Source organism: Echinops telfairi, unplaced genomic scaffold (genome assembly GCF_000313985.2).
Source record: "Echinops telfairi isolate 266 unplaced genomic scaffold, ASM31398v2 ScPeMD7_7424;HRSCAF=8462, whole genome shotgun sequence".
NCBI lineage: Eukaryota > Metazoa > Chordata > Mammalia > Afrosoricida > Tenrecidae > Echinops > Echinops telfairi.
In genome coordinates, this window is record NW_022111324.1 from 67,156,294 (window position 1) to 67,173,661 (window position 17,368).

Below are 17,368 nucleotides of genomic sequence, written 5' to 3' on the forward strand. Positions count from 1 at the left end.
TGATGCACCTTTTCTTTACATAAAACTCTCTCTTATACATGAGTTGCTGTGGATTTGTTTCTCCAAAGTACCCAGACTAATACACCCACACCCCAACATCACCCATTCAGAGACCCTTATTCTTCTTTGTGTCCTAGTTTTCAGATACCGAAAAACAGAAAAACACATAATAAAAAATCAATAGGGTGACCCCCGATGACATAACATACCTGGGATAAACTCTAATAAGAATAAACAACAAACAAAGTACAGAAAGTGTTGAAAACCAGATCAGGTTTAACGTGCATGAGAGGGAGGATCGGCTGACAAGCTGTGAACCATTCACGTCAAGTTTATCCTTTTGATCCTCTAAAGTTATGCCCTAAGGCACTCTGTTTAGTAACCTCTTTCCACTTGCCCGAGGCTTATTTCCTATGTAGTTTCCTCAAATGTATCCTAGGCTCCCACTGTCACCCATAGCCTTCTGCAAATGTGATTCTCACAATTTAGGTTCTGGTACTATTCCCTCCTTCAATTTCAAGTTACCATATACACTTGAGTAAAAGCCGACCCAAATATCAGCCAAGGCACCTAATTTTACCACAAAAACTGCATTAAAAATGTGCTGAAAAAAACTCATTGTATACATGAATATATATGGTATATGATTTATAATCCTTTGATGACTAATGTTGTGTTTCTACCATGTACCCTTAGTTGACATCTCACTTAGATGGCTGCTTTCTTGGAAACACGCCTTAAGGACACTATTTTATCTGACAGCCAGACACCATATGATTTTTTTCCATGTTTTTCTCTAGCATCACTTGTACAGAATCAATCCTTTCAGGGCTGGATGCCATTTACACAAGCAATGAAGGTTAATTGTCAAAAAATTTACAATAATATGGGAATGTGAGAATAATAAAATAATGTGACAATTTCAGCCACAAGTTTGCCAAAATAAAATATGTCTTAATACAGCATAAAGAGCATTGATGTATGGAGACCATGATTGTCCACCTACCAACAATTCAAAGTCTCAATACATCTGTCTTCTGCTTTCTCAGACACAATGTATTTTCCAACTTACATCCTCAAGTTACAAATGTGTCTGAGGTAGAGTCCAGTTCTCCCAGTGGATTTTCTGCATCAGATCTCACTGACGCAGCCTCTCGATCATGCCATGCACCTTGAAGATCCTGGATTCCATACCCCAGCATTGGTCTTCCTTATGCCTAAATGAGCATCCCTGGATTTGTTTCTCTAGATGACCTGGTCTAACAACATGACAGTGTGTTTGCTTTTAGGGTTTTTTTTTGTTAACTATTTACATACTTTTGCTTCTATACATTTGCCTATTCTAGATATTTCGTATAAATGAGATAATGCAATAATTTTTCTTTAGTGTCTGACTTATTTTACACTTATATGTATATATATGTGTGTGTGTGTATATATATACATATATATATACATATATATATATTTATACTTCACCCTCATTCCAAATTTGATGCCAAGATAAGCAAGAGACTCTGTTGAGACAAAAATGAGGGCCAATATCTGGTGATAGATGCCAGAGAAGGAGAAACATGGGATTTCTCTCACAGCATTTTTTCTCTGGTTGTGAGGATACGTCAATACTTTGCATACCCCTGGGGCAGCTAAAAAGATTGTGTTCCATAGACAAAGAGCTTGTGATCTATAGACAGTAACTTGATTGATAATCGCCTAGGGACATGATGAGGGAGTTTAGGGGGAGATGGGGAGCCAAAAAATAATGAGTATGAGATGAATATATTCTCAAAATGATTGTGGTGATGATTGCACAAATCTCCATTTGATTGAACAATTAAATTTTATGATATGTGAGGTAAATGCCAATAAATCGATCTAAGAAAAAAAGATTTTGTTCTTTCTTTGAGTTATTAACACCATCTGCCAATTCTTGAGCCGGAAACGTTGTGTATATTACTTCCATAGTCATCCTCAATGTCCTGGGGTAGTTAGTAGAAACCTTGTGCACTGAGACAATGGTGGCTGAATACAATTAAATAACTTCTTTAAGGAAACCTCAGTAGCAGAGAGGCAGAGTGTCTGATTCCTAAGACTCTCAGCTGCTAAATTATGGAGCCTTAAGCCTTTACATTACAGTGTTCAGCTGCAGTTATTTCTAGACAGTGGATAAATTCGTGGGCCAGAAGTCCAAAACTAGGAATACAAACCTGGTCTGAATAATTTACCAGGTGTGGACAAGTCACCTACCTTTTCTCATAAGTGAAATGAATTGTAAAAGTGTTACAGTTAGCTGTAATTTTGTTATGATGATCAATTTCAGTAACATATGAGGAATACTTGAAAAATTCCATGAGATTGTTTAAATAAACTGTCGTCAAGTAGAGCCATGTTCTATTGGCTTTTAATGGCTTGTTATTCAAAAAATGATGGCCCTGAATTTGTTTCAAGGATCCTCTGCATGGAATCAAACCTCTAACCCTTAGGTTAGCAACCAAGGACAAATAATGGTTTGCACACCCAGGGACTCCACTCTTCAAGTTGATGGTGTCTGTTTCATGGCTAATATAAAAACCTTGTAAGCATTTAAAAATTATTTTTAATGTAGATTTTAAAAAATCTGATTATAGACAGTACACTCTTCAAAATTTGAAACCAGGCCTTTTATTTCTTGAGTAATAATATAATTATTCGACTTCACATTATGCTTAATATTAAAATAGTTCCCATCCTACTCTGCTTCGGTCTCATATTGATGTTACCTAAAATTCTGCTGTCCCTTAGCGAGAAAGTACACTGAGGGACTACATGATAGCCCTTTGTGGCTCATTTGACTTTAGGATGATATGGGGTTGGGCTGGGGGGTGGCTGTCCTGGGAGAGGTATGAACTGAAGTACGTGAGAAGCCAGAGCCAACATGATCTACATGATCTTAAAAACATTATGTCTTATGTCTCTTTAAAACATTACTGTATTTCTCTTTCTCATCATTATTTCCACCTTTTCCTGTTTGTCACATTACCTCTCCACCTTTCCTAAGATGTGAAGTCATGGACCAGCAGCGCTACCATTCTTCCTCATCTAGTCCCCTAATTGGACCCTGGTAGTGGTGTGGATTCAGTGTGGAGCTTCATCTTTATAGATTTACAGCCTGGGAAATCCTAGGGCGCGGTCTCCTCCCCCCTAAAGGGTTGCTATGAGTCAGAAACCTCTCAATGGCTGTGGTTTGGGTTTGGGCTGCTTCAAGTCACCTGAGTCACATGTGCTCATCGGCATCAATTTAGAAGTTATTCATGGAATGGTTTTCTTTTTTGGAGTATTTGAAATTTCTGATCTTTGTCTGGCTTCATTTCAATTGGAACCTAATAAAAAGACACTATTTTTTAAAATTAGTTTTATTAATTCTCCTGGAGTAAAATATATAGAACAAAAAATGTAGCCATGTTTAAAGTCAATTATACTTTAAACATGTTGCTTGTCATTGTACAATTGAATGACATTAATTGCATTCACCATGTTGTACAGGCATCATCACTCTCTATTTCCAAACATTTCCATCATCTCAAATAGAAACTCAGTGCTCCCTATGTGAAAACTCCACTACCCTTCCTCCCTTTATCTCTGGCAACCACTAAGTTACTCTTTTCTCTATGTATTTGCCTATTTCATAAAGTAACTTTAAGAACAATGGTTCAGTCCTTTCTTCATTTTAAAAATTGAGATGTTTGTCTTTTTGTTATTCAGTTGGAATTTTTAAAAATCCCTTGGAGTAATAAATACTGCCAGTACAATAGTGTGCATGAAGAGCACCTCTTTACCCTATTCCAGAGAAATGTCTTCCCCTCCTTGTTCTTTCTAGGCATGTGCATGAAAGCACATTTAACTGGTATACATATATCCCCATATATCTGTGTATGTTAAGCATGAAAAGGGACATCAAAAGCACAGAAAAACTTCATTGTCTTTCAATTATATGTTCCATGAACTTTTTGTCATCTTCTCATTTATCTATGGAAACAGACATTCATACTGTATTAATATGAATAAGGACACCCTCCTGGTGCCAACAGCTCATTGAAGAATAATAGGAAGGAGTCTTATCAAAGAAAACATGGGATGCAGGGATTTTTTGTTCTTTGTTTTTAGGGGATTTTTGGTGCCCATTGGGTTGCGATGAGACAGCTGTCAGAAATCACCAGCTGTCATTTCTTTGTGACTTTGAAGGTACCAGGCCAGTTGCCGTGGAGTTGACGCCTCCTTTTGGTGACCCTGACTGCGCGAGAGGTAAATCGTGTGTACTCTACTGACAACTTTTTGTTGGCTGATCATTTGAAAGTAGATTGCCAGGCCTTTCTCTCAAGGTTCTTCAAAGTGGTCTTAAACCCCCAACCTTTTGGTTGGTAGCTGTGCATATTGACCATTTGTGCCACCCAGGGAGCTAAGATAACTGTGAAGTACCAATTGCTTCAGAAGTAGGTTCTGGTAGAAATGTCTAGGTGATTAATGGTGATGTTTCTGGCCATAGTGCAGAACTCTATCCCCATATGTTACTTCCACTTAAGACATTTTCAGTCAGGAGTATAGCATTAGTAATAGAATACCTTGGTTCTACAACACAAACTTTTATAACGACATTCCCCAGCTCCTCAATTCCAGGATCTCAAAAATATTGAAAATTACTTTTTTTCCAAGTTTGGCACCCATTCTCTTTTGGTGGCCAAACCTGGCCCAAACTAACATAAAGCCTCTTTATAAAGTTAACATTTATGTTTCACTATAAAAATATGAAGTTTGACTAAAGGTGCTGCCCAGACCGAGCTAGGAGATTTACGTAATATACTGTATATGCTCAATATTCCATTATACATTTGAAAAAAAATCTTAATATGAATTCTCAAATACATCTGGTTCCAAGGATTTGGGATCAGAAAATACACGTCTATGCTTTCCTTCAGATTTAATTCAATCAAGCGGAAAAGCTGCCACCTCCAGCAGCTTTAAGCTCTTCAAGCCCAATAGTCTTCAGGATTGACTGCAATTAGAACCACCTGGGGAGCTGCACAAAAGCCCCGAGGCTCAGGTTGCACAACAGACCAATTAAATCAGAATCACTAGAAGTGGTGGGATGCAAGTATCATCATTTCTACATCTTCCTGTAAATTCCAGTATGTTTAGCCAAGTTTGGGAACAATTGGTCTGGTCCTAACTTCACTGCTATTTCCCACAGCCCTTTCCAGTGAAGCCAAATGCAAGCCGATTGCAGTCACTTCCCAAGTTCAGACGCTGACAGCAACCCACCTGCCCTGAAGTACAACCCACTTACCATGAGACAAAGGCCAGCCGAAACTGGGTGGAGTGGTAAAAATAAAAGCACCCCACCTGTGGAATGAACTATATCATTGTATTTAGGACATTCCCCCAAACTCTAGATCCGCCATGAACATCCAGTTACGACTTCCCAAAGCTGCATTCGAGGTGAATTGAAGGGAGCCGCTGGCTTACTGCGGGAAATGAAAAATAGCAGTAACTCACATTTTTTGATGGCTTACTATAGTAAAGACACGCAGTACCTATATTAATTCATTTAATCCCAAACAACTCTTTGAAATCAATGCTTATTTTATAGGAGGAAGCTGAGGCTTCCAAAGATCAAGTAGCTTGCTCAATATTTCTCAGAAAGTGAACAAAAGAGCCAGGATTGGAACCCCTTTGGGCCTGACTAGACCAGCCACACTCTTCCTGTCAGTTGGGGAGAAAAGGTGAGACCAAAGCTCTTGGGAAGGCAACTTCCATTAAAAGTCAGAGGCTCTGATTTTGTTGTTGTTTGATGCCTGTAGGCAACTGGACATCCCCTTACAGAAGGGTTGCAGGGAGGAGAAGAGCCAGTCAGGGTGCAGTGTAGCAATGATGAAACATACACTTTCCTATAGTTCCTAAATGCTTCCTCACCACCACTCTCATGATCCCAATTCTACCTTACAAATCTGGCTAGACCAGAGGAATGTACACTGGTACAGATAGGAACTGGAAACAAAGGGAATCCAGGACAGATGATCCCTTCAGGACCAGTGGTGAGAGTGGCGATACCTGGATGGTGGAGGGAGGGTGGGTTGGAAAGGGAGAACCGACTACAAGGATCTATGTATAACCTCTTCCCTTGGGGGATGGACAACAGAAAAGTGGGTGAAGGGAGATTGGACAGTGTAAGATATGACAAAACAATAATAATTTATAATTCATCAAGGGTTCATGAGGGAGGGAGAAGCAGGGAGGGAGGGGTAAAAATGAGAAGCTGATACCAAGGGCTCAAGTAGAAAGCAAATGTTTTGGGAATGATGAGGGCAGCAAATGTACAAATGTACTTGACACAATGGATGGGTGGATGGATTGTGATAAGAGTTGTTTGAGCCCCCAATAAAATGATTTTTTAAAAAAGTCAGAGGCTCTGCCAGGCTGGTTGTGCTCCATGAGTAGGAGTCCCAACTCTGCGGTGACAGAGGAATTTGGCATCCAGCTCCTGCAGCCGCCAAGAAGCATAAAAGAACGTGAACGAAAGAGACAGAAAGGCAATAACAAAAGTGCCAGCAGCAGCAGCAGGAGGCAGGGCCCAATTACTACGGGCTGAGTGTGAGGAAAATTAAAGTTGGTGATGGTTCAAGGTTATGTTGAAATTCCAAAGCTGTGGGCTTGCATAACCATGAAACATGGAAATTAAGGCATTACTGATGTTCACACTGTTTATTTCAGATCTTCTCTCCTCATCTTACTTTGTCTCAACAAGTCTGGCTTCAGTCACGTACTAACCACCACAAACGGAGGGGAAACATGGAGGCTCACTAGGGTGAGTGCATGAAGAAGGATAATAAATTAGGAACGGGGAAACTACAACCACAATACAATCTACCGAGCTTACCCCTGGCTATGCACATTCATATTAAGTAAAACGAAAAACACTGGGGTCATTATAAGCCAATATAAAATTAAAATGTGTTTCAGAAAAAAGCTTTCTGAATTCACCTACCATATCATCGATATTTTCTGAATATTTAGCAGTAACAATCACAAGATTTATTGAGCATATATTTCCCCAGGCTGAGTCATAGTTAAGCATTATTATGTTAGTGTGATTACTACCATATTTGTGACAATGGAAACATAATTTACAATGCAATACATAGACACTCTATGGTTAAGAACCTGTGCCATCAAATTTTTATATAGCTCATAGTTACAAACCAACCCCCGGATTGGTGTCTTTCTTTGGGCACAAACCCAAGACCAAGCACACAGGAATGGGAAAGGGCCACGGGGTATCCTACTTTGCCTGGGAGCTACCTGGAGCAGCTGGAATATGCTCGCTGCACCTACCCAGTCCTGACCTCACCACCTCCCCCAGTCAAAACCAAGAGACAAGTAAGTGATGGTAACACCTGGCTTGCCAGGCAGGCAGCTGCACTGTGTCTCCACTATGGTTCAGAACCCTCACAGGCTCTGCCTGGAGCTGCCAGGGGTACTGTCTAGAACATAAGGTTGCAAGCAACCACCAGCTTCTTCACTCTACAGCTCTTGTTTCAACACTATCTGCAGTCAGGTGCACCACAGTGATCTCAGATCTCAACCGAGCCCTCTGATTGCCCCAGTTCAGTTCTAGCATGGCCAGGTCTCCAGCTCTACGGCATGTAGTGCTAGTCAGGCACCAGGCAACAGGTTTTTGGGGACCATTGGGAAGGATAGTCAGGGTTTGAGACAGATTATTTCCTGGCCACAACCTGCAGAGGAGGGAGTGAGGCCAAACTTGGAAAGCATGGCCAAGCATAGCTATCCAGAGTCGAGTCCTTGCTGCCTCTGCCACGAGCAACACACAATGCTTCTGAGCAACAAACAGGCATTCCTTTGTGATGTCCATCAAAACCTTATCATGTCGAAGATACTGTGGTCGATATCAGGAAGTGTTTCTTCACTTTTTATGCCTAGAGACTCAAACTCTCACTGCCATCCGGTCAATGGTGACTCAAAACCAGAAAGGTAACGATATACCAAGACCAACACTTGACATATGAAGTGTGGTTACCTGTGTACTTAACAGCTTAAGCACAGATTCAGCTTAAAGACCCATATAAGATAAAAACAAGCAAACAAAACACCTTAATAATCTTGGAACTGTCTATAACTGCCTCCAGGTAACAAAGCGTGTCAGAGAAAGAAACAGCAGGGCTGGCTGGCTGACTGAAAAGCCAGAGTCCTATGCCACTGTGCAATCGTTTCTCCCTCGGACCTCTGAGTGCGCTCACCTGCACTGCCTACAGACTACCCTGCCCTCGGGACTGTGCGTGTGTTGACGACCAGCTACAGACATTTCTTTTTTTTAAGATTTTGTTATCAGATCACATAATGCTTGCTCTTTCTCTCCAACCCAGACTGGCCTTCCACAAACATTGAGATCAAAATGTCCTTTTCATTTTGGCTGCACTTGATGCAAACCATGGCTTCTCACACAGATGTTGCAGACTGAGCGATACCCGGATTCTTCACTAAGTCTCCTGTTCAATAGTCTTCCTCATACAGTACTTATTTTCTAAGCATGGATTTCTGAAATGCAGTTTGAAGGTGAAAGCTTTTGTAGTGATATAGCAAAATTAAAAAGTCCATGAATTTTTGGGCTATGAGTTCATCCTGCTTATTTAATCAAATGAAGAAGACAAACATATGGTTGTTCACCTATCCCCTCTTCATCACAGAATCCTGAGTAGATTTTTGGAAGTGTTCATTAGAAAACTCAGATATCGTCCCATCTCATTTTTTAAAGACATATATAGAAGACTAGAAAAGAGCCCAGGTGGGAAAAACATTGAACTGATAACCATAAGATCAGTAATTCAAACCTTCCAGTGACTTCTCAAGAAAAAAACAAAACAAAAAACAACACAAGGCTGTGTGCTCCCATAAAAAGTTGCAGCCCCGGAAACCCTATATAGGGTTGCTATGGGTCCAAATTGAGTGGATGGCAGTGGGTTTTTGGGTTTACAGAAACCTAAAATATCAGGCTCTCAAAATTGCCCTTTAGAATTTTTTAGAGACTTAGAAAAATTAAAAAATGAAGAAAGTTAAAATGAAAATGAAAGCTCATAACTGTTCTCAAAATGAGCAAACCATAACTAAAAATCCAACTTATTGCTGTCCAGTCGATTCCAACTTATAACGACCTTGAAGTAAAAGTGGAACTGCCCCGTACAGTTTTCAGGCTGACTTTCTTTCTGGAAGCCAATTGCTACAGTTTCCTTCCTTTGAGTCAATGGTGATTTAGAACCACTGACCTTTGGGTTAGCAGATGAGTGCATTAATCTCCATACCAGGATTCCTTAAATACACAGTAGAAAATTTTGCCGAACGCTTTATGTTAATTTCTGATCAATTAAGTTCTTATAGTGCAGGTTTACTGGTGACAAATTCTCTTACTCTCATTTGTTTCTGAAAAAAAATTTTCTTTTTTTCTCATTCATACTTGAAGAATGAATTTTAACTTATAAAAATCTGTGCATTTAGAGTTGTTATTTTATTCAGCCCTTAAAGACATTGTTGCTCTATTTTATAGCTTCTTTTATGACTGAAGAGAGGTCACAAATATTGTAATCAGAGTTGCAATTTCCTTGTACAATATAGCATTTCTTTTGCCTGTTTTCAAGATTTTTTCTTTGCCTTTGTTTTTGAATAGTTTGACTATTATGTGCTGGAGGATTTCCACTTTTATTTTACTTTAATTTTTTATTGTTGTTGTGAAAGGTTACAGAGCAGATCAGAGTTTTACATTAAAAAATATGTGTGTGTGTGTGTGTGTGTGTGTATATAGTTTCAACTTGTAATATCACTTGTTCCACATTCTCTCGACATTTCCTGTTTTCATTCCTCCTTTTTCTTCATTCCTTGAACATTATTCTTAGGTAAATATTGTCCTTTTGATCTTAAATGATTGATTATTCTAACACGGGGTGATGAGTTCTTCACTAGATCTAAAGGGTAATTCAAGGTTATAGTCTTGTGAGGTATGCAACCAGTAAGCTTGGTCCTTTTCATGATTTTGAATTTTGGATGGCGTTTTTTCTCCCACTCCATCTCTGTGATCCTTTTCTAAGGTGATCCTTTTCAGGAGGGTTGGTAGTGGTAGCCAGGTACCATCTAATTCTTTTGATCTGAGTTGTAGAGAGTGAGGCCTGTGTGCTTTATTGTCTATTGGCTTAATTGTTTATATATGTGTCTCCGTTTTTATCGCACATCTTTCTCTGGGTGGGGAGAATTCAATAGTTTCACTTTAGATGATTTCTCGTGAGGTTTGAAGAACACAGTTGATACTTACCAACGTACGATGTAGAACATTGTCATCGTAGCCGACGCTGTGCCGGTGAAGTAACTGAGGCTGTGCCAATGAACCAGTGTCCAGAAGATTTTCTTTGCTTTCATATCTTTCAGTCACAGCACTTTTCAACCCATAAATTAGTTTTCTTCAGTAAATTTAATTATTTCAGTGGTGATTTCTTCTATTGTTTTCTGAACTTTTCTTTTTATGAAACTAAAGTTATAAATAAATATATTAGGTATTTTGAAGTTCTCAAAGTACTAAGATTCTGCTCATGTTTTTAAGTACCATTTTCCCTCTGTTTTTTTAGATTATCTGATTTCTGTTCATTTATTTCATGTTTACTATTTTTTTCTTTTAGATTGTGTGTGTGTGTTTGTGTGTTCTCTTTCTAATATGCTGTTAAGATTATCCAGTTACTTCTTTTATTTTAGATATTTTGTTCTTCCATTCTGAAAATTTCATTTGACTTTTAAAATAATTTCTATTTCTCTGCTGTAATTTCATACTTTTTCATTTTTTATGAGCATATTTTCCTCCAATCCTGATAGCATGGGTCTACTTGATTTATTGGCTCAGCATATAGATAGGATAGGATTGTGATAAGTTATAGCCCTGATGCATTCCTTTCTGATTTTAAATGCTGCAGTATTCCTGTGTTCTGTGCATACTACTGCCTCTTGATCCATGTGCAATTTCTGCATCACGACAGAGGTGAAGTGTTCTGGAAGACCCATTCTTCCAAATGTTATCCATAGTTTGTTATAACCAATACAGTTCACTACTTTTGAATGATCAATAAAGCACAAGTAAACATATTTTTGATATTCTCTGCTTTGAGCCAAAGTCCACCTGACATTAGAGAAGACATACCTCCTGCCATGCCCCCTTCTGAATCTGGGTTGAATTTCTGGCAGCTCCTGTCAGTGGACTGCTGCAACCATTTTTTAATTCACTGAGCATAGCGATTTAAAATCATTGCCTGTACATTTCAAGTTGGGTTGTTTGTTTTTCCGTTGTATGTTAAACATATTGTATCTCTGTTAGATATTTTGGATGCCTTGTTGAGGAGATTCTAGGCCCTGCTATTGCCTTCCAAGTGTGTTCATCTTCTTAGAGAAGACAGTTAAAGTGCCTGGCTCTTTATGGAATTGATAACTGGAGCAACGTTTCCATGCTTTGGCTCTTGCTGTGCTATTGAGCACCTGGTTGTTCAAGCCAGGAAGACTTGTAAGCTTTTTACCTGAGTTTTCTCAGTGCTGAAATGCTAATATTAGGACGTTCTTCCCAGTGAAAATTCTACAAATGGAAAACTTACCCAGTGCTCCTTCCTTTTTCCAAGAATTGGTTTTCTGCAGTATTTTCCAGGTTTACTCACTTTCAAGTGCTTTCAGGTACTTTTTCCTTTATATCTTGTCCAGCATTTATAAATATTACCTGCAAGAAGGTTAATCCAATAGGAACTACTCAGTTCTTACCAGAAGCAAAACCCGCCTGAGGGAGGAGGAAGCTTTGTGCGGTTAGCCACTGGTGTTTGGAAGTGGTTTGCTACCACCGCCTGACTTAAGCTATCTTGATTAATACAAGGTACCAACAGCCATATTCTTTGTTTTTATTTTAGAATATCCAGCTTATTTTGGAAGCAGGAACTTCTAGAGCTTTTATATTTAAGGTGTTTAAAAAGGCAATGTCATTTTTATTGACTTTCATAAATATACTGTGGGGCTTTGATCTTGCAAAATAAAAATTTCAGTCCTGTTACATTTCAGAAAAGTAACTCCTGGAAGATGTGAATGATTATTTATTTTGCTATTGATGTGGCTTATATTAATACCATATCTTGCTGGCCTTTAAATCCCCATGGAACCTCCTTTAACATTTCTATCACAATTTAAATTATCCTAGATATTTTGTTTTTCTTCATATTGTGCTTTTGAGACTTGCATTTTTATATGCTTCATTATTTAGATCATTTATTTTGCGGTGTTTATCTGCTTTCATTCTCTTTATATCATCTTTTTAAAAATTTAATTATTTTATTGGGAGCTTTGACAAATACCATAACAATCCATAGTTCAATCACAGCAAGAACTATTGTACAACTGCTACCACATCAGTTTCAATACATCTCTTTCTTGAACTCCTTGATATCAGTTTCCCTTTATCCCCTCCCTCCCCCACCCTATCTCCCAGGAACGCTTGCTATGATTTTTCCCCTACAATAGATTTTTTGTCATATCTTACGTGATACAATACATATATTCACATATAATTCTGTTGTTCAATCCCATCTAGTGGGGTTATATAGTCATCCGCCCTTTCCCCTCTTCCTGTACCCCGAGGGAACCATTACTCCCATTACTGTTTCTGAAGGGTTATCTATCTTGGCTTTCATGTACTGAGCGACCTTAAATATACAAATGAACATTTGCAAATATAACATGATTAATGAGGTAAAACAAATAAAAACCATAATAGTAAGGGGAGGAAATATTTAAGAACTAGATGATAGTTATGTGGCTCTTCAGTGTTATACCGCACCCTGGATTTTTCATCACTTATGTGTGGTTCTTCTGAGAGCAACTGTCCAATTATCTTAGAGTTGGAGTTTGGGTCTCCACTATATTCATGCCCCTTCACATTGATTTGGTTGCTTTCTTTCCTCTGAACTTCTGATACCTTTTCCCATCGACACCTCATGATCATATAGGCTGGTGTGCTTCTTCCATGTAGATTTTGTTGCCTTCTTACTAGGTGGCTGCTTGTTTAACTACAAGCCTTTAAGACCCCAGATGCTATGTATTTTAATAGCCAGACACCATCAACTTTCTTCACCCATTTTGTCTTCAGTGATCTTGTCAGAAAGGTGAGCATCATACAATGCCAGATTATTAGAACAAACCACTCTTGAATTGAGGTAAGATTTAGGTAGAGGCCCAAAGTCCATGTCCATCTGCTTTCTTGCTGCATTTATGTATATATATATATATGTATATATATATGTATGTATGTATATATATGTATATATACACATATATACACACACACATATTTTTTTCTTTTCTTTCCTACTATCCCACTATTATGTTTACTTATCATTCAACTTTAAATAATTCCTCTCAGATACAATTTGATAGATTGAACTCTACCAGAAAAGCTAAACCCTCCTCGCTATCAATTTTAGAACACTCACTGTTCCCCTGTACCCATCATTGTTGACTCCCCATTCACCTCTGCAGCCCCCACCCCCACTACCAGGGCCCCTACGAACCTTTGGACAAACCATGGGAGATAAACACCAAAAAGAAAAAAATCAATTAATCCGTCAACATACAGACCGTCATAAGACTAACAGTGATCATGACATAGAGCAGGTGACTATCACTCTGTTAGATAGAGAGAAGGGCATGTTATAAACCAACAGTGCAGTCTCACTTTCTTCCAGGGCTGCATTTCCAGGGTCCTGCTTATCTAACAACTCATACATCCTTTTAGTCTTCAACTTTTGTTTCAACTTTTGTTTCGTCAGCAGGCAAGCAACCTAAATGTCCCCGTTGCTATTCCTGCAGTCAGGGATGGAGCGGTCTAGCCTCCACCTCCTCCAAGTTACGCCTGGGACATTCAGGATGTTCCCCTGGTGAATAAGCCCCAACCCTTTCAGATAAGCTGTCAGAAGTCTGCAGGCAGGAGGATTTGTGACTTTGCTCCCATCACTGGTGGTCTGCTGCACTCCTTTCTATCATCTTTAAAGACGCCATCCCATCCCAGGAGCTTGGATAAAGAAACTTAAATTTCATTCTCCTCAATTTAATACAATTAGCAAGGAAACCATTTTAATTTGAATTTTTATTTATTTTCATGTATTTATCATACCTTAAGAAGTCACTGATCATTTGTAAACCACCCAGCACTTGACTCCCATTTTTAATAAGAGAACAGGAGTCTTTCTGTGACTCAAGAATTAACACTGGTGGTATATAAAAGCACCACTAGAGTCTAGGAAATTATATAAAATTGACAAACTTTCTAAATGATGGCTTTCAATCTTGGTTCATGAGCCCTGGTGGTGGAGTGGTTATGTGTTGGTCTACTAACTACAAGATCAGCACTTCTAAACCACCAGCATCTCTATGGGAGAGAGCTGAAGCTCTCTACTCTCATAAAGGGTTATCGTCTCAGTAACTCACAGGGGCAGTTCTCTCTTTCCCTATGGCAGCCTGTCAGTTGGCATACCCTCAATGGTGATGCATTGCATTGTGGTGCATGACAAGGCTTCAGAGGAGTTGAGACTGTGTAGTTTCACAAGTTTTCCTTATAGAGGCAGAGCCCCATTCACCATTCCTCAGTCCCTTCTTGCCTTTTCAGATAAACATGGACATTTCTTTCACATTTATCACATATCTTTTCTCCTATTTTCTTCTATTCTGAATATGTGTTTCATGCCTGGTCTATAGCTGCAGTGCTAGTTCTAAGTCTTGCTTCCCTTGACTCCCTATAGCAAAGTATTTTGGAGTTGTTTTTTTAAATTGTGGTTTATTGTATTCATAGAGAAGAGAACAAGAGATTTTCTGCCCGCAGGCTATAAGATGAGTAAAAAAAAAACCTCTCCTATCATCTAGATTAGTTTTCCTATGAGTGTTATGCAAGAGGAACTGCACCTGACTTTTATTCTCACCTGGTGTGTTCAAATCTGGCAGGAGAAAAAGATAAACATCTATGTACCACATTGTACATTAAAAAAAAAAAGGGCACCAATCAAGTTGATCATAGTCACCCTACACAACAATTTAGAAATACCCATGTGGAATTCCAAGACTATAACTCTTTTTTAAAATAACATTGAGTTGTATTTTCTTTTCTTTTTTCCTTACTTTTATTTGGGGGCTCTTACATCTCTTATCACAATACATACATTCCTCCAGTGTGTCAAGCATATTTGCACATAGGCCGCCATCATCATTTTCAAAGCATTCTCTTCCTGTTTGAGCCCCTGATATCAGCTCCCCATTTCTTCCCCCTCCTTCCTGCACCTGCCTTCCCTCTTGAACCCTTGATAAGTTATAAATTATTATTTTTATACTTGACACTCTCCTCCATCGTCCCTCACCTACTTTTCCATCCTTTGTCCCCCTGGAAGAGGGCTCTAGATTGATCCTTGTGATGGATTTTCCCTTTCTCCTGCAGCCTTTCCCTAATCCTCCTGGTATCTCTATTCTCATTGTTGGCCCTGAGGGATTTATTTATCCTGGATTCCCTGTGTTGCAGGCTCTTATCTGTAGCAGTGTGTATGTTCTGGTCTAATCTGACTTGGAAGGTAGAATTGAGGTCATGATAGTGAGGTGAAAGAAGCACCAAAGAACTAGAGGAAAGTTGTGTGTTTCATAGGTGCTGTACTGCACCCTGACTGGCTCATCTCTTCTCTGTGACTCTTCTATGAGGGGATGTCCAATTGTCTACAGATGGGCATTGGGCCTCCACTCCATGCCTTCCCTCCCACCGCCATTCACATTGGGTATGATTTTGTTCTGGGTTTTAGATGTCTGATACCAGATCCCATCGAAACCTCATGATCACACGAGCTGGTGTTTTTCTTCCATGTGGGTTCTGTTGCTTCTCAGCTAGATGGCTGCTTGTTTACCTTCAACCCTTTAAAACTCCAGATGCTATATCTTTTGATAGCCAGGTACCATCAGCTTTTTTCACATTTGTTTATGCACCCTTTTTGTCTTCAATGAGCATGTTAGGAAGGTGAGCATCACAAAATACCAATTGTTGGAACAGAGTGTTCTTATATTGAGGGAGTACTTGTGTTGAGGCCCAATATCCATCTGCAAACTTTATTCTTAACATTTACAGATGAGTACATAGTTCTATTCCCCTCTCATTATATATATTTACATGCCTGTTTTAGACCTCTATAAATGTCCTTTGCCTCCTGGTTCTTTCCTCTATTTCCTTTTACTTTCATCTTGTCCCACCATCATATGCAGTTTTCATTCGGGTTTATTAATTCCTTGCTGATACGTTGTCCTTGATTAAGCCCCCTAGGCATCCTGCGCCTTTTTCCCCATTAATTTTAGTCACTTGCTGTTCCCTTTTCTCTGAGTTTTCTTCCCCATCACCCCACCTTCCTTTCTCCCACCTCCTTTCCCCCCATAGCCTCCAGAACCATTGGCCCCATTCTTTTCATCTCCGAATTAATTATTTACCCCACCTATCTCATATAGGTAGACATGCAGACACATTAACATGTGCAAACCCCAGGTAAAGACAAATAAAACAATAAAGGAAGTCAAGACAATAACAACAACAACAAAACCAAATATAAAATGACAATAACAAAAAGAAAGCCACTGACAAAAATGGAAAAGCCTGTAAATAGTTCAAGGTCTGTTTGTTGGCTATTACTAGTGTTTCCCAGTTGAGGCTGATGGAATGCCACACTCTGTCTCCAAAGTGTACTTTTGGTATTCCCCAAGGATTGCATCACTTTGCTTCCCTTGCTGCTCTGTTGCATGCCCTTAGTGTTTTGCTCCAGCGTGATGGGGCCATGTTGTGCACTATTTATGCATTATCTCCAGTGTTGTCCCCTGTTGCACTATGGTTTAGTGAGGGATGCCATGTCTCATCATGGGGCCGGCCCTATGGTCCTCTCTAAGCATTGTCTGCTCTGAGCAGGAATATCATCCTTGGGGGCCAGGATGTTTCTCTAATCCGACCCAGCCCTCTCACAAGCGGTAGCCCCAGTGCTGTCCTCTGAAGTGCATTCTTCTGATGGGGCGGGGGTGGGTGTTCACATAGTTGGGATTGGGGCCAACCCCATAAACCTCTCTATTGGTTCCCTGGTACATGCCGGTGTGCTGTATTCACCTCTTGGGTCATCAGGTTGAAGCCTGGTCTCTCTCTCCCTCTCCTGTGGAGATATAAACAATACCCTCCCCTTGGATGGGTTAGTGCCCTCCTCCCCCACCACCCATGTATATTTTTTCTCCTCTTTCTTTCCCCCTCCTATTTAGTTGG